We start from the raw sequence: 25,809 nt of genomic DNA, 5'->3' as shown, positions 1-25,809 counted from the left end.
TGATTATTAATTATAAAAAGAATGGCGTTCTCATTTTATTTCTAAATAATTTATCTTCTATCAAGTATCCAAGCTATATACGACAAGAAAAGTAAGAAATCATTCCAATAAAATAAACTATAAGAATCACCTCCAACAACAGTTAATAAGATACGCAGACTCAGGTGTACTAAAAAATAATATAATCATTATTTATAAATCTGTATTTACCATAGACATATAATAGAATATAGTATTAATGGTATTTACGATTTCGATTAATCGTAATAGTAAATAATAAACCAACAGATAAAGAACGTCAACACTTCTAACCTTATCATTTTTATTTAATATATCTGACTATTATGACATCCTAGTTACCTAACGTATTATTATAAGGTAAAGTGTCATCAATAGTAATGGCTAAGCTTATTTTTGACTCATTACACCTATACTATAATTTTAAATTCTGAAGAAAAAAAACACTATTTGAAATGCGATTTTAAAATTAAGAAAATGCTTAGGCATATTATGTATTTAAAAATTTACTAAACGCAATAATTAACCTAGAATTAAGCTAACATTTCCTGAGTAATAATTTATGGGTTTTTATTTAACTGTATTTAAAACATAAATCGTAAAGGTTTCAATAAGTATTTTAATATCTCTACTTGGCTGGTATTAAATATTAATAATGATTTTATTATTCACAAAAATGGTAAAACTCAAACAACATAATATTATTATCACCCATCGTGAACTCCCCATTATATAAATAAATAATACAATCAATAATAATAAAAACTAAATTAAATGAAAATCTTAATAAAAAAATTAAAATATTCAAACAAGTGGAGGAAGCTCTAATGATAACTTCCATTCAAAAATCGATACATATTTAGACTTAGCTCACCTATTTAACAATATTCTTAAGGGGTATATTATCTCGTTATCAATTCAAAGAATTCTTTTTTTTTATTATTATTAAAGTAGAAAAAAATACAATCTACATACAAATACAATATAAGTAATAAGCAATTGTGATGACGTTTATTTATTTTAACTAGGCTGTACAGCTTGATACTACTTAAAATATGAACTCGATTTATTTTAAATTCCTGATCAGTTTATCTTTTTAATTTAGTTCATCGTAAATGAGTAATAGATTATCAAAAATGATTTATCTAATAGAAAAACTGAAATTATCTACCTAGTCAGTTATGACAGCTGGTGCCTGGTAGTATTATAATTTGACTCACCAGATATTTAACGTAATTTTTACAAGCGCGTATTTTCTCACTGGTCAGATTCCAAATATTGACTCTGATGAAGACGAACCTTAGCTATTAATCATCTCCACCTATACAAAACTATCTTATTTACCAATTTCCTAAATCAGTAAAAACATACTATATAAGGATCCGAATTCATATAACAAGACAGCTATTAATACAAGATCAATTTTTCTAAAATGTATTAAGTGTAACTCAATTTATTTTAACCATTTATGTAGTATATTTTATTTTGTAACATAAATATCTTATATTTTAGATTCTGAGCGGAACAATAAATGTATTGATATTTGATTTTTCAATGATGCAAGTTTTATTAAAAAAATATACACGATAAATGGGTCGAAATAGTGTTTGACCTAACTTAAACCAACCTCAGATAAATAATGGGACCCAGTTGATGCTTTTAAGAGGTGAAAATTAAAAATTAATCAAAATTAAATTAAGAATAAACAAGGTTTTAGGCAAAAACTGTTTTCTATATAAGATCGATTTTGTATTTTTCTTTTATTCACTTAACTCATTAGCGTAAAACCGTAGATACATTAAATTTTCCAAATATTGAACTAACTGAACTAAACAAAATATGTGTGTATTATCATTTTATGTACTCGATAAAAACATTTTTGTTATTCTCAAGCTATTTATATTATATAATTTTGGAATTATCTGTTTCTTTTTTCTTTAAATATCGATAAAAAAATATGTATCTATTATTATTATAATTATTATTTGTACACATACTTTTTTGTAATAGATAATATATTCTTTATTATTATTTCATGATAATTTTTAGACATAAACTAATTTTATTAATATGACCTCAAATACCAATTTGGCTCATTTAGTACGCTTGGTATTATACATTATAATATATACATACATAAAAACCACAGGTTACCACAATTAATAGTCACTACAAGTTATACAATTTATTTTTATGAAAATGTCTGTAACAAGTGTTATTTGTTGTAGATTTGAATTTTTTTTCTCTGTATTTTGTTCATTGAAACGACCTTAAGGTTTCATAAGTAGGTAATATGGAGATCATGTGATCGATTTATCTATGAATATATCACTATACATATGATATTCCCCCTCTTATTCAAGAGAAGAAATGTGTAGTCTTCACTCCTAGTGAAGTGGTACAAAGGTGGAAACCAGATGATGCATTTGGACGACAGCATTAGAAATTGGTGATCGCGTAAAACCGTGCAATTTGTTACACTTTGCTATGAATCGAACCGATGAATGAATCGGTCGCAATCACTGGGTGACCACTGCGGCACTGTGCCACTTTGGCCCAAAGGATAATTTATTTTGAAATAAATATATTTAAATATATTAAAAGATGTTAAACAACTTATTTTTAACTTAATGAATACCTACATTTTAGTAATTAAATAGATATATCCCCTTGAAAATCATTCTTTTGGCTTCGTTTTTTTTTTTTTTTTTGAATTATTCAAAAAATTTAATTCATATTTGTACAATGGTTGTTTCTGTTCAGTAATAATATGAATATAAAACAGTGCATCCCATAAGTTTTGAGACAACCATTATAAAATTAATACTATAATCTAGATAATTATGAAATTCTGGTAAGTTACCTAAAAACGTTTTGGATCGCCTCTATAAAAGAAATGTACGCGGTAGACCCGCTTTGTGGAAAGGATGGTCTTTTTTCTTGCTTCACAATAATGCTTCAACACACACCTTGTCGATCATCACTCAATTTTTGGCCAAAAAAATGGTTCTAGTACTCGCCCACCCACCACCACCCACCATATTCACCAGATTTGAGTTCTCCGGATTATTTCCTGTTCCTAAAATTGAAGATGGAGCTCAAGGTGCACCATTTTACCACCATTGAAACGGTTCAAAAGGCGATGACCCAAAAGTTCAAGAATATTCCAGAAGCTGAATTTTTACGGGCCATGGAAAAATTGGGTGATTTTGCAAGGTGTATAGAATGTAATGGTAACTATTTTGAATAAAAAATTGTTAAAAATATTTTTCTATTTTTTTTTTTTTTTTTGTAACATCAGTAACCTTAGTCTCAAAACTTATAGGACGCACTGTTATAATAATACTTTTATTTTCACTATCATTTGTACAATCTACGAACATTTGCTGATGGTTCTGATCATTACTAAGAACGGAAAAGATAGTAATGAGATATAATTAATTTAGGATGTGAGATACTACCTAACCTATCTAAACCACGAATAGGCACTTTTGAACATAAACAGACTATTTTGTACAGAAAAATTACATTAGGACGGAAGAATAAAAAGAGTTACCACCACAGTGGATGAGGCTTTAGAAAACATACTATACAATTATAATATAATAATAAAATATAATTTGAATCGTAATTTTTTTTCGTTCGTAATATCCTAATAAGAAGTAGTAGGATATCAAAATACAACTAGTTGGAGGTTTTTAAAAGATTTTATTAGGATTAAATTCAACTGCTAAGACCATAAACTTACAAAATTAACATTGCCTTACATTTAACAAATGTTTAAGAATATTATTGGTTTAAATTACCTTCTGACTATTCCAAAGGAAAAAAAAATTATAACAACAATTTAAAGGTACGCCAGTATCTTTGATATGGAATATATTCGTTGTAATACGTCTAAAAACATATTAACGATATAACTATAATACGGATATGTAAACATTTATAACTTTATTAGGTGTATTGTAGTTTATTATTTCACCCCAATGACAGCGAGTTCATTGTTTTTAGCCCGTAGATGCTGACTAATTTCAACGCGTCGTATTTTGAAACCTGCTAGTGTACCATAACGACAATATTATTTTCATACTAATGAAATAGATATTAAGTAAAATTCTAGTCAAAATTATTTCAAATATTGAAATATTATACGATTTTTATTTTATATAAAGATGGTTTATCTGTCTAGGATATAGGTATTATAGATTATTATTAAAAATTTTCAAATCTTAGATTTAAAAATAAAATTTTTTTTGAATTTCTAACCTAAAATAATTTGCGAATTTTCGTGATTTTTACGTATGTTGTCAAAATTCAAACTTTGAATGCTTGTAAAAAAAATTGTTACTGTGTATTTAAATAAAAAAAAAGTACACACATCATTGTAAAATCAAAACATTCCTCGTTCCGCACAGAATCTAAAAATCTCAAATAGCCATACATTTAAGTCCCTTGTGTTATAATTATTACTATTGAATAGCTCATTAAATCGTGATAATTCATGTAAAAAATAAATATATATTGCAGATATAGTTATTATATAAATTACCCTTACAGATTGTATATTTTCTAAAATAAGTTACAAAAAACATATTTAATTTTGAATTTTATTTACACACGTACAATTTCATATTAAATATAACTCTTAAAATATTTATTCAAATATTACAATGATTATTGTATACAGGGCGATCGATTTATCAAACAACACTCATTATTACAAAAAGTATTGACTTTTCAAAATATTTTTTTACATGGTTTCAAGTTGTTAAAAAACTAACGTTTTTATTAAAAAATTATATTTTTAAATATTTTTTATCCTTATCATTTTTTATGTTTTTTACTTTTTTGAATGACAACATAGAGTTTTAATTTAATATTCCAAAGCAGAATATTTTTCTAAGTATTTTGATATATAAAAATCGAATTTGGGGCTAGTAGTTTATGAGTTATAAGTATTTAAAGTTTTGATTGGCAGAGTGGAGTGGTACGGGGTTACCCCGCAAAATGTTTGTCCACTACTCCGCTTGTCTAAACTTTAAATACTTATAACTCATAAACTACTAGCCCCAAATTCGATTTCTATGTATCAAAATACTTAGAAAAATATTCTGCTTTGGAATATGAAATTAAAACTCTATGGTTGTCATTCAAAAAAGTAAAAAACTTAAAAAATGATAAGGATAAAACATATTTTAAAACATATTTTTTTTAATAAAAACGTTGGTTTTTTAACAACTTGAAACTATGTAAAAAAAATATTTTGAAAAAAGTCAATACTTTTTGAAATAATGAGTGTTGTATGATAAATCAATCACCCTGTATAAGTACGATATGATTTTTATAAAATGTTATGTCAACTGAAAGAAAAAAAAAATATTATGATAATGAGGTTATCCAGAATGCAGACTTGATAAAAACTAAAAAAATATGACTATAATAAATTTAAAAACAAACTTTTTATTTATTTCCATATCACCATGTATAATGTTTCTACATAATAATAACGTTGAATTAAACGAAAATCATAATAATAAATTATTATATTAGTTAAGTTATTTAATTGAAAAGACCAAATTACATATTCTTTTTTAAGATGTTAAATATGGTAGGTATATTAAATGCTATTTTTTAAAAAAAAATATATATATATACAATGTTAATATGATTTTTAAACAAAATAAAGTTATAAAAGTGGATGTTATATATAAAATTTTACTACTTACATAGCCACGTATACATTATGTAAACTTACCACCGTTTATGACATAAAAGCCATATTTCTAGGGTATTTTCAACATGTGCGTGTAATGACGTAAGTTCACTTAAGTTTTCGATACGACTGAATTAAGATTAAGTACATGCTTGACAAAAACAGTTTAAGGTGTGAAATCCAAAAAAAGGACGATGATTACGTACATGCGTATCGTTGAAACAATGCCACGAATAGATGCCAAAGAATTTTCTCATCCACCTTTAAAGTATCTACAAAATGCAATCAGAACTTAAACTAACCAAATCTCATACGACCAGAGAAACATTTTGAAAAGAAATACTTAAGTTTAGTGAACAATATGAAATACTCAGTATCATGTTAAGGTAGTTTTGTTTTATTTAATGGTGATTTGTATAATTTGAATATTGAAAAGAAAATTTGGTGTTCCTATAATTCTGACGTTATTTGCAGATATTTATATTTAATGTTGTTGAAAGTAGTTTTCGTGCCACAAATGTATGCAATGTTAGCTATATATATATATATTCAAATGTAAGGAAACAACGAACAATAAATTAACATAATTTTTTTAAATGTATGATATTGGTAATAATACATAATATGGTAATCATTATTATTAATCTTTATAATATACAATATCATATTTTTGAAAGTTATTTTGTACAATATTTTTAATATCTTTATCAAATAGACCGCACACATATATTTAAACATATTATATAATTGTATGTTGATTTATCATTACTTTTAATGTTTTGTGAAACGACAAATACATGAATCATATCACAATATGATTTTGCTAATACAACTGTATTCAGTTAACTATAAACGCGTAAAGTATGTGTGTATTATATATTTTTATCTATCCGTTATGTGAAATTCGATATAAAAATGTAATAAGTGTAAAATATATGACGCTATAATTGAGTGATTTTAAGAAACATTTTAAGCTTTATTAATACTGGAAATTACTAATAAAATTTTATTATAGTGATAAAATATAAAGAATAGATAATATGGTAAACATTAAACAAGTTAAGTTAGTCTAATATCTTGTAAATAACGAACTTTGTATGGTACAGTTTATTCGAAAGTAAAATATTTTCTTTATTGTATCTTTTTTGTTGTGTAGGTATATATTGTTTTAAAGTTATATTGATAATAATATGTTAAAACGAGAAACTAGTAAAACGCGTTATGTTTAGTGGAAAATATTTTATAATCAAACCACGAAAGTGTTTTAGTTGAACATTGCGAGGTAAAAACTTTCTAAGTTTCACAGTTTCGAACCTTTGATTAATATATTGAAAGACTTGTCTAGCGAATGCATTCGACGAATTAATTAAGTCACACTGCTGTCTTTTAAAACAATCAGTGGTTATCACAAGAGTCGATATTTGGACCCAAATTTGATGAAAATAATAATAACTTCATATATTAATATTAGTATGTGTATAATTAATATATAAATAAAAATAAATACTATTTCATCAAACTAAAAAAGGATTAGATATCGAAGAAAAGTAAAATTTAATAAATATTATTCTCAATACCTACAGTAAACTGACCTTACTTCAGTTTATATTGATTGTTAAAGTGATTTTAAAATAATGATTAAAACTAGAAAACAAGAAAACATATTATAATTATTTATATTATAATATTATTTATTTATTTATTGACTTTTTACGCTAAACCTACCAGAATATTTTGAAAAATGTTTAAATATATTTGAAACAAAAATAATTCTAAATATCTTTAATTAATTTTCGTAGTAGCAGGTTATTCTTAATATATGAGGGAAGGCGAATATTAACTGTAAGTAATTAATTATTTATAAAATATCAAAATGCATAATTAATCTCATTTAAATTTAATACACCCACGTGTAAAATATCCCATTTAAAACAGTTTTCTATCCAAATTTCAAGTTATTACAAGTTTAAATTGTATACCTTTTAAGTTTATGTACAATATATTTTTACTGGCACTAAAAACATATTTGCCTGAAGTTGTATTTAGGCGAAAAAAATGAACAATTTTCATATATATATAGCGTTATTAGTGCAAACATAAAATAAAAAATGGAAATAATATTATAACCGATTTATTTTTTTTTATGGAGCATTACTATTGACCTCTATAAGAACTGTTAGTGAAATTGCTTCATCCATTTATTTCAAAATCAATAAATCGTAAATAATTTTTATTATTCATATAAAATATGATGTGGTTTAATCAGATTAGACACATTTTGAGATAGGTGTCAGGTACTCATTTTTGATGTATTTATCAATGTTGACCCTTATGATTCAGTGTTTACTCGTATAATTATTAGTTGTGAGTTTGTGACTTACATTTTTTCAAATTAAAACTTTTGTTACGACTACTCAAGTTTGAGATTATAATAGTGTTTAACAAAATGTTATACTTATTAATCGTTTAGCATTATTTTTAGTCACCTAAAAAAAAAATTGCCATATCACCGATTAGGGTGTGTACAATATTTGACTGTGTTTGGCTCAGTTTTATAATTTTATTCCTAAACGATTATTTTTCAATATTAAATTATTCTTCATATTAGCAATAGTATATTTCGAATTTCCGCATTTCGTTTAATTATACTCGGTGACACGACTCGAGTACGAACGCAGCTGAGCAACCAATTGTAAGATTAGTTTGGTGTTATCGTTGACCAGTCGTCAGTGATACTCTCGCAGTCGCACCTTATTTTTATGCATTCTTCGTTGTATAATTATCATAATTGACGTCGTTACTAGCGGCTGCTCTATAGTTCCCAACACCGTAATATAATATAGTGCCTGGCTAAATTTCGTTCACTTTAAGTTCTTTTTCATTAAGGCCAATACCTATATGTACAATATACCTATATCTACTTATATATTTTGTCACCGTGATACCATATTACTAGAGGACGCGATTGAATACGGATACGAATATGCGATGGTATATTTGTATGAAATGTCAGTTAAGCAGTCCTGGAGCGTAGTTTTTTGCTATTGTGTCAAACCACTCAAACTTCACGGAGTCGTACGCTCGTAATTAGATTGTATATAATCATATATATGTGATATATGAATATAATATTATATATTATGTTAAAACGTATAATATATCACATAAAACCACCAATATTTCATTTTTAAATTTTATTCTTAAACATAATATGGTCGATCCAACATTGTCATTATAATTTTTTTTTTTAAGAAAAAAAACTTAAATAATTTATAATGCAGGTAATACTGCAGTAAATAGTTGTGAATATTATGGTAAATGAGGCGTGTTGATGTGCATTTGCCACCACCAAGCATAACATTTTATATTTAACTGTTTTTTCTTCAACTAACATGTAATAAGAACAAATTACCCGACTAAGAATCGGTCACACCCTCCTCACTCATGGTCACCTTATGAACCACCAAACACCAACAGAATGCCCTTCGTGCGGAACGACCCTCACTGTTAAACACTTGCTGACCGACTGCAGATCCAACGAGGAAGAACGTAAAAAGCATAACATACCTTCCAACCTGTACGAAATTATCCCGACTGCCTACCAGAAACCATCATATCTTTCCTCAAGGCATTAAATTTAGAAAAAAGCATATAATAATTAATAGTAATAAGTCACTAATATTGTATAAACTGTTTTTTTTCTTCCTATTCTATGTAAATATTTATAAGTATATAATTGTATAAAACTCAAAGCTAATGGCCTATGCTGCCGAAGCTGTAACGTTCAATAAAAAAAAAAAAAAAAAAAGAACAAATTAATTTGATTACTGGCTTATATTAACCATATTTATAATATACATCAAATAATATTTTTAATTTTAGTCAGTATTGATTGACCGTAAAATGTAACAATCATAATTTATTTAACAAGGAACATTATAGATTAAAGAATTATAAAATAATACAAATTAAATTAAAGACATATCATTACAATAATATGTTGTTAAATCAAATACCATAACATAGTATTTCAATGTATTTAATACACGAAAAAATTGAATTTTACTATAAAAGCAACAGAGTTAAATGTTTGCACATTTTGTAAATATTAATTAAAATTATTTTTTGTTTCAAAAATGTTTTAAGAGTAGTGAAAATAAAAAGCGAGATAACATTTTTATTTAAAAAAAACCAAGTCAGTTACCTATCATAAAATATTATATATGAAAACTATGGTTGTTAAAAACTTGGTTATAATTACATTATTATTGTGAAACAATAAGTACTCATTTTAAATGGATCGTGCTAAAAACAATCCATATCAGATAAAATAAAATATATAAATGTATTTATTAAAAATATTGTATGTCTATATGTTGATATAATCTAGTTAGTCTTTCTCCGTATAATAAAATGGGAACTACTAGGATACCGACTACGGTGATGGGTCAGAAATACAGACATACAGTTCTTAAAAAGAAGGCAATATGTGATCATTGTGTGCTAACGACCATTATATTGTCTACGGGTTACTTTTCGTAGATTTAAAAATCACCATGTGTTGTCTTGCCCGATTTTTCAATAAATACAATTTATCATAAGTATACGGCTGGACCATAGCTCTGGTAGTTAGTAGGTACTTAAAATAAATGCTGATAGATTGTGGGAAACTTGGCCACTTCTTTTTTTATAGTGGCTTGGAAGTTAAATTTTTCTAAATATATAGTTGCTGTGAAAAGATGCTTACTAACCCATACTCCGAGTATGATATTCATAATATTATTATTACTATTTAACAGATAGTTAGAAGATTAGTTGAATAACTTTGGCCGTTTTCTACTTACTACCAACTTAATTTTTTGTTATAATATTATTTGTTTGAATTAGAATACACACATATTATATTATTTATATATACGTACCCGCATTTCTAAAGCTATTTATTAGTTTTTTAGATTCTGAGCGGAGCGATGAATGTATTGATTTTACCATGATGTATGTTTTTTTTTTTTTTTTTTTTTGTGTCTGTCATCACGTTTTGGGGCAGTAAAAATGCTTCGAGTTTTGACTTCAGTATCTCGTTCGATCAGAAAGTGAATCTAGTTGGTACTTTGGGGGGTCAAAAGTAAAAAATTCTTAATACTTTTCAAAAATAATTGAAAAAAACAAACTAAAAATTAAGGGAAAAACGGGAAATTTTACGCACACTCATTTTTCGACAAAATCGATTTTGGTTTTTGATGTAACTTTAAAAAAAATGACCATAGATACATGAAATTTTCACCTAATGTTTATATAAGTATATTCTATCCACCATGCAATTTTCAAAAAATTTCGACTTAAGTTGAACTATTCATTGGCATTTCAAATTTTCGATCATTATTAGTTTTTTTAAAATTAATATCGATAAAAATTTATTTGTTAGGCAGAAAAGATTGAAAATTTAATACAAGGCTCTTAACATATTGTTACAATAGCAGTTGAAAAATAAAAGAAATTCATTGTCACAATTTTTTTTTATAAGCATTCAAAGTTTGAATTTTGTCAAAATACGTAAAAATCACGAAAATTCACAAATTATTTTAAGCTAGAAATTCATAAAAAATTTTCTTTTTAAATCTAAGATTTAAAAATTTAATACAAGATTCCTTACAAGTTTTTTAATGTTTATCACAAATAAAAATTCCACCGGAAATTCAAATTAAATTTTTATGAGCATTTGAAATTTAAATTTTTACAACATTGGATTTTCACTTTTAGCGATTTCCTTATTTTGGTGTAACTCTAAAACAAATTACCGCAGATACTTGAAATTTTGACTGAATGTTTATATAGGCATTTTATATATTTGATAAAATTTTCAAAATATTTAGATTTGTTTTGAGCTGTTTACTGACATTTTAATTTTTCAACTTTTTTAGTTTTTTTTTCTATAAATATCGATCAAAATTTATTTGTTCGGTAGAAAAGCTTGAAAATTTAATACAAGGCTTCTAACACATTGTAACAATAGAAGTTAAAAAATATTAAAAATTCGTAGGCACGATTTTTTTTTATAAGCATTTAAATTTCAAATTTTGACTAAATACGTAAAAATTACGGCAATGTTCAAATTATCTTAGATAGAAATTCATAAAAGTTTTCCTTTTTAATTCTAAGATTTGAAAATTTAATACAATGCTCCTAACATATTTTTACAATAGCAGTTGCAAAATAAAAGGAATACATAGTCACAATTTTTTTTTATAAGCATTTAAAATTCAAATATTGACAACATATTATGTAAAAATCACGAAAATTCGTAAATTATTTTATGCTAGAAATTCATAAGCGAAAAATAAGCGAGACAGGTATGTTTACCTGGAAACCGTTATCACTCGGGATTTTAGAACTTTGGCATATATTGCCGTTGGTGATCGAATTGAAAGTAATTTTAACTTTTTTTGAGCCGACTGGTTTAATATTGGTAATGCCAGTGAAGTTGGTAGAAAAGAATTTTGGTATTTTAAACGGATGCAAATTCCCTAAATTTTTGTTTTGATCGGTGCATTCGACGAGTATAACTATAGGACCATTATAATCCGGCGAAAAATATCTGAGACGAGTGTTAATGTTATTATTATCGATAGCTGGATTTTGGTTTGTTAATGGCATAGTGATATCTGTAGATAACGTGGTGGCTGAGGCAGACTCATTAGAACGGTCGTAGCCGTTAATAGCATCATCGACCATAATTGGCTCGTGCGCGTTATCGGGAATGTTATAATTGAAAGTAGTGTTTGATGTATCAAGAACCGGTGGATTATCCATAATTTGTTGTAAACCTGGAGAGACGGGACTGGTTGGGTTTGGTTTAGTTTTAGACTTACATTGGTACGAGACGAGTGTAAATTCGGAGCCGAGCCCCGAACTTCCATTTTGAGAAGTCGATTTTAGTCTGTTCGTAGACGAATTCCGGCCGCCGCCCGAAGACGACGACATAGATAAAACGAACTAACTAGCAATATACGAAATATATTACACAGAGCAGGCCTTATCAGCAATGCACTAAAAACAACACACGACCGTTCACCACGGCGAGAGAACGCAGATGGAACCTAACCTAACCTATACTTGATAACATTTTTAAAATATTTTTACTTGTTTTGAGTTATTTAATGGCATTTTTTTTATGTCCACAACAAGTATTATCAACATCATCAACTAGACTACTAGACAGCGTGTGTGGATTTCAACACGGATTTCATCGTCTGACTTGTGGATCGGAGCAATATCTACTTTTACGTAAACACTAATGACAATGCGGTATTCATAGAACAATAACAAAAAAGTAGTTATTGATATTTTAGATTCTAAGCTGACTAATAATTAATGTATTGATTTTACTATGATATTGTGTGCGTGGTGTTTTAATTTTTTCTTTTTCTTTTTTCTGTAATCACGCTTAATCTTACCACACCGATAAACTTATAATTTTAAGTATGACGTGTCAAAAATATAATATATTTTATTGAGATTTGGTCGAATTGATATGTAACAAAAAAACAAATTTTTAGTATTTCTTATGGGTCCCACGCGACACCATGATTTTGCACAGTGAGACCATCGTTCTGTTAAATTAAAAAATCGTACTTTTTAATGCTAAAAATAAAAAACAAAATGTTACTGTATATAAACAAAATATATTTTATTGAAAAATTTAATGAACAATTTAGTGAACATAACAAATGTGTGCTTTAACATTTTGAACAGATTATGTCGAAAAGATGAAGTATAATATATAATACAATGCAAATTGAAAAAAAACAATAACTAATAATTTTAACAAAAACAAAAAAAAGGCATCAGAGAAGACGTGGCGATGTGAGTGGTACGTAATGGCGATTGAGTGATAATCGCAGAAGATGCTAGTAAGGCTACTGGTCACCTCTACAACGTTATTCGGTCGGTCCTGAGGGGCGTTCGAGAATCGTTGGCGCGTTTGCCCGGGCCGCGAAGACGACCATGGCAGCGGACGGAGCCCGACCACGACGGTTGCGAGACGAACAACGATTGACGACAAGTGGCTAGTGCGCGATGTTGTGCGCTTGACGATAATGCAGATGTTTAATACGATGATCGTTGTGCCGGTGACGACGGTTACCTAAGCTCCCGGAGCGAGCGACGAAGACTATAAAATATGATGGGTACTGTGGAATGGGCGGTGACCTAACCGAGGCGTCGTGACTAGGCCGACAGTGTCAGACCACTAGGCGAAAAGGGGAGAGAATCAGTAGTGAGACTCTCCGTGATTTTCGCCCTGGCCACATCCGTCGGCGCCGTGCAGTCTGCCGCTGCCAATGGTCCCGCCGTGGAGTCGCGCACCGCCGTAACTCTGAAACGTTTAGTTTCTTCGAGTCCATCAGCGCTATACTGACATCCGTGTTCCTATCTACCCTACATAAATTATAATCATCTACTACCCGAACACTTTGAGCTCTACGGAAATCCGTCGTCACCGTCGCAACGAGTCGTATTCGTGCATTGCAGTCGTTATTGGTATCGACGGGGCGGCGTCGATGCCCGCGTCGATATGGCTAGCCTCACCGTCGTCGTGTCGTCGTCGTCGATCGCAACCGAAGCAGCTAGGCGTCCACCGCGCCGTCAGAGGGTCTCGCGTGTCGGCGATCCCGAGCACCCGACGTCTGCGATCCCGTTGCGCCACAGCTGGTGGCCGAATAACACGTATTGGCGACTTACCGCCGATCACCCTGCAGTGCTCTGTCACGTACCTTCCTCGTCCTCACATCGCCACGCCTTTGTCTGCTGCCCTCAACCAGGGGGGAACTTTCGTACGGTTTCACTTCGGGAAAAAACTCAATAAAAAACAACGAATTCCGCGTACGGCTCTTGTTACGCCTCTCCACACCGCGCTAATGATTCTCATCAAGATGCCCGGGCGTGGAGGTGCGCGTATCGCTGGAGTGTTTCCCGGGTCCAGCCAGACGAACAAGCCCCAAAAAGGGAATGTGACCTCCTTTCCCCTGGTCGGAGTGACGTCCAACGCATCGTCATTTTGCTTAATATGTTCTTCTACGGCCGCGACCTGCTTGGTTGACGACGTCGCAATCACGTCGTCTGCAATAATGTTTATCTCAGCCGGTCCAATGTTGGAGGATTCGTCCGGTTGAGCGATTATGGCAGTCGACGCGTCGTCGCCTGTGAACTGCTTTGCATAACTCAGTAGACCCGCCAAATCGTCATAAGTTATTTCCTCGTTGTAGTTATCGAATCTGTGTAGCTTGGTTTCCATTTCATCGTATTCGATGTTGCTATTTGTTTTGTCGATAACTTTTCTTATGGTGGTCTTTTCAATGTGGTCGGATTTCTCGATATTATAAGATGCAGCCATTTTGCAGGTGTATTATGCGCGTGTAGGTAGACAGAAAAAAATAAAATGAACCATTTCCGGATTTCGTCGTAGACCAAAGCCGGAAATTTCAAACAAACCGTTGTTTATTAGTGGCCAGCTAGTACGCAACAATATTATTATAATTGGCCAGCATCAGTTGGATTTTGAGACCGTTTATTTTTTCAAACATAATTATTATTATTATCTATTAATATACCAACTACACTTGTGTAAAGATATACTATTGTATATTTGTATTATAACAATTTTATTATACCCATAACCCGTTATAACAGTTTTCGTTTGGAACGCCAAAGTTGTTCAATGTTCTTAATTATCTAATAATTATTACTGGAATTAAGAAAAACAGTTGAGTATTATTTCAAATTATTAATTATGATCAATGATCAAAAAGTACGAGTATATCCATTGTCAAAACAATAAAAATACATTTAAAACTAAATTAAAAACATATGCGTCCTATTATTTTTTTAGATTCTGAGCGGAGCGATGAATGTATTGATATTAACATGATGTGTATTTTTTTTTTTTTTTTTTTTGTGTCTGTCATCACAGACACAGGGGTAGTAAAAATGCTTCGAGTTTTGACTTCAGTACCTCGTTCGATCAGAAAGTGAATCTAGTTGGTACTTTGGGGGGTCAAAAGTAAAAAATTCTTAATACTTTTCAAAAATAATTGAAAAAAACAAACTAAAAATTAAGGGAAAAACGGGAAATTTTACGCACACTCATTTTTCGACAAAATCGATTTTGGTTTTTGATGTAACTTTAAAAAAAATGACCATAGATACATGAAATTTTCACCTAATGTTTATATAAGTATATTCTATCCACCATGCAATTTTCAAAAAATTTCGACTTAAGTTGAACTATTCATAGGCATTTCAAATTTTCGATCATTATTAGTTTTTTTTAAATTAATATCGATAAAAATTTATTTGTAGGGTAGAAAAGCTTGAAAATTTAATACAATGCTCTTAACATATTGTTCCAATAGCAGTTGAAAAATAAAAGAAATTCATTGACACATTTGTTTTTTATAAGCATTCAAAGTTTGAATTTTGTCAAAATACGTAAAAATCACGAAAATTCACAAATTATTTTAAGCTAGAAATTCATAAAAAATTTTCTTTTTAAATCTAAGATTTAAAAATTTAATACAAGATTCCTTACAAGTTTTTCAATGTTTATCACAAATAAAAATTCCACCGGAAATTCAAATTAAATTTTTATGAGCATTTGAAATTTAAATTTTTACAACATTGGATTTTCACTTTTAGCGATTTCCTTATTTTGTTGTAACTCTAAAACAAATGACCGCAGATACTTGAAATTTTTAACTGAATGTTTATATAGGCATTTTATATATTTGATAAAATTTTCAAAATATTTAGATTTGTTTTGAGCTGTTTACTGACATTTTAATTTTTCAACTTTTTTAGTTTTTTTTCTATAAATATCGATCAAAATTTATTTGTTCGGTAGAAAAGCTTGAAAATTTAATACAAGACTTCTAACACATTGTAACAATAGAAGTTAAAAAATATTAAAAATTCGTAGGCACGATTTTTTTTTATAAGCATTTAAAGTTCAAATTTTGACTAAATACGTAAAAATTACGGCAATGTTCAAATTATCTTAGATAGAAATTCATAAAAGTTTTTCTTTTTAATTCTAAGATTTGAAAATTTAATACAAGGCTCCTAACATATTTTTACAGTAGAAATTGAAAAATAAAAGAAATACATAGTCACAATTTTTTTTTATAAGCATTTAAAATTCAAATATTGACAACATATTATGTAAAAATCACGAAAATTCGTAAATTTTTTTATGCTAGAAATTCATAAAAAATTTTCCTTTTATATCTAAAATTTGAAAATTTAATACAAGGCGCATTATATATTTTTACAATAGCAATTGAAAAATAAAAGAAATATATAGTCACAATTTTTTTTTATAAGCATTTAAAGTTCAAATTTTGACTAAATACGTAAAAATTACGGCAATGTTCAAAATATCTTAGATAGAAATTCATAAAAGTTTTCCTTTTTAATTCTAAGATTTGAAAATTTAATACAAGGCTCCTAAAATATTTTTACAATAGCAGTTGCAAAATAAAAGGAATACATAGTCACAATTTTTTTTTTAAGCATTCAAAGTTTGAGTTTTGACAACATATGTAAAAATCACGAAAATTCGCAAATTATTTCAAACTAGAAATTCATAAAAAATTTTCTTTTTAAATCTAAGATTTGAAAATTTTTAATAATCTATAATATATCCTAGACAGATAAACCGTCTTCGCTCAGAATCGTTTTTTGTATACAATGATATAATATCATTGGATTCAAATTTAATTCCATCCATTACAGTAACCTACTGTACAGCAGAGCGACATACACGACTTACCCGCTTTTTTTTTTATTAAGTTAATAAATATAATATCAATTAAAAAACTATAATTTTAACCAATTAATCTTTCATAGTATATTCTTACTTATTTTCTTTTATTATTACATACACATGGTGTATAAATAATCATTACGTATTTTAAACGGCTTTATCAACGTAAATAAACTGTAGGTACCAATTGAAATAATCCAATATTCATATTATGTTCATATAAATACAACTAGATATAATATTATGTAAATTTTATACTTAAAAAATGTTGTGCAGTAGTTAGGTAACTTATATTTAATTTGTTTTGAAATTATTTATGTATGATATAATAATCAAATATTTGTTGTTGAAGCCTTAATAAAGTAAAATATATATATATATATATATATATATATATATATAATAATCATTCTAGTGAATAACTTTACCAAGTGTCCTTTAATACATAAGAACATAAGACGTCCTGCGGTTTTGTCAACACAAGCACAATATATTTGTAGATTACGAATACAATTATATAAATATATTAAATTATTAGGAGTACAGTAGTTAATATACGTTGAGTAGGACGAGTATAGGTTATACACATAAAGTAATATTATATACGGCTGAATGTTCTACCTTTAAATGTAATAAATACTTGTGCTATGCATCGATAGGTTTAAACGTTTTTATTAGGTATATTTTATAAATTTTATATAAGAAAATTGAAAATTGAAACATTTTAAGACAAATTTATATTCCTATAAATATTTTTTAAACATTAGTTTATTTACATACACAGTAATAAAATAATAATATTGTTATATTTTAATGGTGACCATTATATTATTTTTAAGTCTAAGCTAATTTGTCATTGAAATAAGGTCCAACCGAAATCAAATAGAACTCAAAAGTTAAAGACGATAAATACTGAATAGCTATCAGGTATCAGTTTTCAAATTTCGTTTTTTATTCATCATATAAAGATGACAGAAATGCTGCACTGGAGTGCTATATCCAGTGGCGTATATATTGGAGGGAGGCCCCATGGGTCAAGGCTCAGGTAAATTACAGATTAAATTCAAACATTCTATGGATATTGCTTTAGGTATATAAAATACTGTATTATTTTATCATAAATTGTGGTCCATATGTACTTTTGATGCCATAACTAAGGTTTTTTTTATATTTTGATAGTCTAAGACCTTAATATATCGATTATGAAAATTTGAATTTAAATTGTGTGCTTGATAATAACTAATAATCATCAATGAGTTATGTTTACATACTTTGAATATGATTTCTATGTTTGAGAAATTAAATATATCATATATTATATTCTAGTATCAAATTAAAATATTTCGTTAGAACTAGATTGAATACAATCGAAACATTTCAATTTGTTATAAAATAATATATTTTCAATAAAACATCTTATCAATAAAAAAGTTTTACTTTTGTGTTTAACTTTATGATGAAAAATTTTCATTTGATAAATTAAAAAACTTTATTGCTTATAGATAACTATAGCAATATAAAGTACAGAGAGGATACAGGAACTAATTTTGGGGTATTGATTTCGTGTTACTTTTATTGATGAAAATCAATATTTTATATAAGTATTTGAGAGTAATTATAAATCACTGATTTTTATAATAAATATTAAGCTAATCTTAGTTTCAATAGCATCTAATATGTATACATAAAACATATTTAGATAATAGATAGTTTTTACATTTTAAACATAAGTATTCTTAAAACTAGTTTTATAGGTAGTTATAACAAAAAATAACAAGCACAAGTCAGATATATATATTATGTAATAATATTTGATTATCATTTCAATACAGTCTCATAAATCTTAATATCCTACTCATATATAAATATATTTACTATAATTAGATTGATTCATAACGATCGAACGTAGTTATACGATTATGCAATTTTATTGGAATGGTCTATTTACGGATGATATGATAAAATGGATAGGCAACGATGATTGAAGCACTAATAAAAAAATTAACAAAATCCTTTAAAAATACTTTGGAAAATGCATATTTGTTCTAGATTCTGAGCGGAGTGATAAATTTATTGATTTTATATTTATGTGGGTTTTTCATATATTTTATTTTTTACTTTGAATATGTATTTAGAAAAATGTTTCAATTTCCAATAATTTTCCTTTTAGAAGAATTATTCTAGTTAGAAATACAATATAGTAGCGGATGAAAACGTAAAATGTTCTGTACCTTTAAATTTTTTTTTATTATTGAGATAATTATGTGAAACTAATTTTTGACAAAAACAAATAACAAAGATAAATTGATATTTTACATAAAATGATAACTAAATTTTATTGCATTATCTAAGCATTGAATATTTTTTTAAATATGTTAACACTGTTAGTTATTAATATATATATATATATATATTAGGTTTTGCAAAATAACTTAATTAGTGACTTTACTGTGGCTCAAAAATATTGTCAATGGGGACCTGAAAATCGTATAAATACATGAGATGTTTTCTGGAAAAATTAAATTAATCTACCATATTACTTATACATTTAATAGTAGGATAATACCTAATATTATAGAAAGACTAACAGTCTTTTCTCAGAATCGTTTTACATAAGCAATGATTCGTTAATGAATTAAATTTGTATATGCCATTACAATGGTTACTAACATTCCCATTGTGTGGGGCATTTATAACTTGATTGAATTAAATATATAGATTTTTGAACATTTTTATTAGTACCTATATAAATCATAGTAGGTAAGCATTAATGCCTTACAAATTCATTTAAATAAATAAATTATTATCCGTAAAAATACGTTTTTATCCATAAATTATTTTACAAATAAATATTACATAAAATACTGAAAAAAATCGATACAAATAAATTGTAAAGCTTTCAATTTTATTTTTCCAAAAATTAAAGTATATTATAATATGTAAATATTCTTTGCCTAAATAAATGGATTGTGTAATGACAACAGAGTGCACCTACATCAATTATGTATATATTCATTGTTGTGGCACTAATCATTGTATTCTTCTGAAAATCCATTTGCAATCACATGGAATATTATGACAAATTGAACTCCCCTATTATTATACAATATGACATACCTGTATACATCATATAAGTATACATATATTTAGTAATATATAGTTTTAACATAAACTCCCACGACCAAAATTCATTTTGAAAAACACCCACTGAAAGGAAACTCATTTTGAAGAGTATGTACCTATTAAACAATGACTTATAATATCCTAACGTAGTTGTGGTTTATCTGTCCTATTTCCGTCGACTAGTCAAACAATGACGAATGGAAGTTTATATTGCCTTACCTATAGATACATGCATAGCGTCTTTTCTCGTACCTAACTCCTAAGTTTAGTAACTTAGTTAAATAAACACTAATAATATACCAAATATTTTTGTTTTAATAATTATATTTTCATAAAACTGGATCGTATGTTTACTTTTTTGTAAACTACATTATTAATTTAATTATTAAATAATATTGAAGAACAACAAAATTATACTAAGATTATACAATAAGCATAGATAAATGAGTGTACTAAATTAACTAAATTTAAATGAAATAGTTTAAAATTTATAATAATAATTCCTAATATATGCGTACTTAATATTAAATTAGACTTTAGATCAACTAATATTTCAAAGACCTTAAATATAAACAAATACAAATGATATATTATTATATACCAATAATTGATCACCAAGGTATAGTATCCTCTAAAAATAAGTAAAATAAAAAAAATACTTTTAAAACTAATAGTAGACAATATAACATAACAATAAGAGATACTACAATATGGAATATGTCTAAAAACGTTTCGAAATTAATGGTCTACCTTAGAGTCATTGACCCATGCGAATGCTATTGGCCTTAATGCATCTATGTGTAACTTTCTACTGGGCGTCTACAAGCATTTTTGAAATGTACACTTACTAATGGCAGTAGAGTAGACACATATTGTAATTTGCCAATTCTTTCCCATAACTCGTCGTGTGATTCTGGGGAAAATAAATTGTGTGTACAATTGATATTTCTAAAAATAATAAAACTGTAAATAATACAAAAAAATTGTTCATTTTTGAAAGTTATATTTAAGTATAGTCGAGTAGATGATAATGGCACTCTATATGAGTAGAGTGACTGCATTTAATGTTGAATGGTATGGTAGGTAACGAAAGTCCATCTTATTCATAATTGAGACACCTATATCTTCATAGCTTGTATTATGCAATACGAGTGTCGAGTATGTATACCTAATAAACGTCTAGACGTCCGGGGTATCATTTGAGGATAAATATATTAACTTCAATAATTTTAAATTGTATACTTATAGGTGATGTATATTACATATTGTCATACTTAAAAAAATTATTTATGTGCCCATTAAATTTAAGATATTATGAACATGATGATTCAACTATTTTTAAATACAATTACAGAAGAATTTAATCATTCATTTTTTTAAAATTATTATTATTGGTCCTAAGCTTGGAATCTATGATCATTAACTGTTTACAAGGGGGTGGTTGGTTTGGGACACGTATTGTATGTGTGGCAAAGATTTTGTTGCTAAAAAACTCGGTTGGCAACCCATCTGGGAGCTTGCAACGCCTGCTGGAGCGTACACTCAGAGCGCGTACGCAAAGGAGTGTAGAGTATAGATATCGAGCAACATCGGGCCACACCAAGCCACTCATTCATTTTATATACAAATAAAATAATATACATAAAATAATTTTAGTTAATATTTATTATGTATAACTTAAATTTAGAATAGTTTTTTTTTTTTTCATTAAATAAACTTGTTTTTGAATTTATGGTTTCACAGTTTAGTCATAAGGTCTAATTTTAAAAACGGTTTACTATAATATGTGTAAGTAAAACAATTTTCTTAGTGTTTGATAACCGTTGTGCCTTCTCTAGAATATTTATTTTTATTTTTTAAAACTTATTTGTCCAATTATGATCACCTACGTTATCAAATTAAGTGTTTGAATCTTTATTAATGAATAATATTACATGCTTTTATTTCATGATGTTTGATTTTCTAATTTACCTACTCAAATACGATATTAAGTTTGGATTTTTAAGGGACTTGGTTTAGTAAATTAATATAGCTCTTGCCAATCATCTTGATCTAAATGGTCCCGCTTACATCCATCGCCATATCTCGGACTGTAGCTATGAGACTAAAGTCACATCGAATTTGAATGTCTGACTAAAAAAAAGTAAAAAAAAATACAGCAATTATGTGTCCTTTCTTGCCTCTGTGGAGTACACCTTTAATACTAAGCATTAAAATATTAAACTGCTTCTTCATCACGGCTATTACTATAACGATTATTTTATTATATTGTTCGAGGTTTTGTAATCTAATTGTTACGTCTATATTGTTATCTTCCGTTATTTTGTAATAAATTCGCATGATTTTAATTGTTGTTAATCTTTATTCAAATTGTACAATATATTATTTAGTTATTAAATCTGTATTGTTCTTAATAAAAACCAAAAAATACAAATTATATGAAACTAATGACTTGTGATTAATAATAATAAACTATAATTAAGTTTTCAACTTAAATTTATTTTTTATTATCATTAACACATTTATTATAATTTAATTTTACGCATAATATATTTATATTATTATTTCTCGTTTTATTAAGTATCTAAGTATCAAAGGTAGAATATAATTTATACATGAACATTTTTATCTCTACTAATCAATATTATTAAACTCACGAAAAATAAATTGTAACAATAATACTTATATTCAACCATAATGGTAGGTACTGTAACATATTAATTTAATGAAAATTCGTTTCTCATTATTTTAATTACTCGCTATTCAATGAAAATTGAAATGATAACACATAATTTGAAGAAGATAAAATTCAAATTGAACCTAATTGGTGTTTAAATTTATAAAACTGCTATTATAATAGTAATCAACCAACGGTTAGAAATAAAACATATTTTTTACTGGTTTTTAGAGATGAATAATGAAACTAAAAATATACCTGCCTACCTAATATTGAAATAAGTGACTAAAATGTTTGTAAAAATAACATTTAAAACCAAAATAATTATATGAACAATTTACAATATTATAATGATTTTAGGTAATTTTTTAGCTAATTATAGGGAGTATCATAAATAATTTAATTTAAAACGATATTGTTTACGTACACGTAAGACATATTTTTATAATATTTTGTTTTTCTTGGTACCCACTACGGCCACTACCTATTGGTATATTACATCTGTTATTGGTTTGGTGAAATATTAACCGTTATTTTCTTATTAATAAACTTAATGATTTCTAGTTAAGATTACATGCCTAACTCAAGAAACAAATTTTAACATGTTGTATAATTTAAATGTTAAAAAAAACAACAATCAGGTAATGAAGACTGTAAAATATTTATGTTAATATAAAATTTTTATCATGATATTTTACGTATTGTATATCAAAGTTAAAAATCAAGCGTTGATGAATAAAGTAACAATAATCAAATTGGGAAACTTCAATTATTTATTCCACTACTTAATATTACGATACACAAGTATACAATCAATGATAATGAACCATAATATTATTTTTTTTGTCCAATGATTTTGTATTTTTTTTTTTTTTTTGGTACTGATTTGTACACACATAGATATAATTCAAAAACAATTAATACAAAATTATATATTTATGAGAAAATATATTATGGAAACATAATAAATCTAACATGATATTATGTATCATGTAGCTTTTAAAGCATTTATATATGTAAAATATATTATTTATTTATATTGTTAAACCTTTTTTCAAGGAAAAACAGAATTAGATAAACATCATTGTAAACCAATAACTTTGGTCTACTTGGACTTTAAAATTATTATTTTCTGAGTTTAAAGTTTAATGATATTGTTAAACGCTAAGGGATGCAATGTGTGTGTGTATTCAACCGGAATGATAGGCAATATGCATATGTTTATTCTTTGGCCTTCACTCAAAAAGTCTGTTCATGCGTGATATTTGCGGCTAATAAAGTCATAACGTTTTCTCTGAAAATTATTTTGTTGGTCCCAAATTACATAAATTGACAAAAACATAACACTCTTTCATGGCGGATTTGTCATAAATCAAAAATTTCAAATTTATCCATTTTACGGTTTAAAAATTGCATAAAGATTGTATATAGTTTAATCGTATATAATTCTTAAAACATATTATATTGTTATTGGGAAAATTGAGGTAAGAATTTAGATAACTATAGAATTGTGTACCTATTTACATATATAATTGTAAGGATTTAATTAAAAAAATTGTATTTTGTATTTTTTTCATTATTTGTATTTATTAGTATATCATATTTTTATAGCTAATACATTTATTAATTTCATTATCATTAATATGAAACAATTTTAAATTTTAAACAATATACTGTTTTCAAAATACATTACTTCACTAGTAGGTACCTTTATATAAAAAAATAAATTATAAACATTAACACGACTACTTTTTAAAATTTTATTAGGGTTTATAAACTTCAGACTTGAATACCAAGTCAATTTGACTTTCTTTTATTCATGAAGTATTAAAAAAAAATTATAGCGCGCAGCGTTTTTATTGTACCTAAAATATTATTTTATTATAGTATCAATATAGTTGATTGAACGTAAATTTACACTACTGTGTATTCAAAAATTAAAATATTTTATCAAAGGTTTAGTAATTTTGGTAATATTGTTGAATATTACACGTATTGCGATTTAAAATATTTGAGTAGGTACCTAAAAGACATATTATATTTAATTTAATAATAGAATGTTGAAAATCGTATCTCATTAATTATTGACAAGAGTGCCTAGCATGAAACTGTATAAACCTCAGATCTACACCATGAGATCTACATAAAATCGTATTGAATAATTTCAAAGTTTTTTTTCATTTATAATTTTTAATGCACTAATATTATGCGCCGAGATGAAACAAGTACCCCTTGAAGTGTCTGTGTTACGTATATTATTTTTAACTCGTTGTAGAAATGTATCTCAAAGTATGTCACCAATGTTTGTATATGACGTGTTTATGTCTATATAGTTTGTTCAAAGGTTTTGTTGTATTGTATTGTACGATAGGGGTTAGGAAAAAAAACGAATGAAAAAAAGCACATGGAAAAGAAAGTGATAACTAATTTCGTAAAAATTACCCAAATATAATATATCTC

At 27.1% G+C, this 25,809-nt stretch overlaps 1 protein-coding gene across 1 annotated transcript in view; it reads right to left on the bottom strand.

Moving 5' to 3' along the window:
• Window positions 1-25,809, bottom strand: part of SLO2 (slowpoke 2) — a 198,300-nt gene that overhangs the window by 139,263 nt on the left and 33,228 nt on the right. Inside the window, exon 2 of the mRNA XM_089218918.1 lies at window positions 21,521-21,585. The gene's annotated coding sequence lies outside the window, so the exon portion shown is untranslated. The remainder of the gene's footprint in view (window positions 1-21,520; window positions 21,586-25,809) is intronic.

Source organism: Diuraphis noxia, unplaced genomic scaffold, assembly GCF_037042655.1.
Source record: "Diuraphis noxia isolate RWA-SAM2 unplaced genomic scaffold, SU_Dnox_SAM2 contig0002, whole genome shotgun sequence".
Classification (NCBI taxonomy): Eukaryota; Metazoa; Arthropoda; class Insecta; order Hemiptera; family Aphididae; genus Diuraphis; species Diuraphis noxia.
The sequence above is the reverse complement of the archived record's forward strand: the minus strand, read 5'-3'. Positions and strand labels throughout refer to the sequence as shown.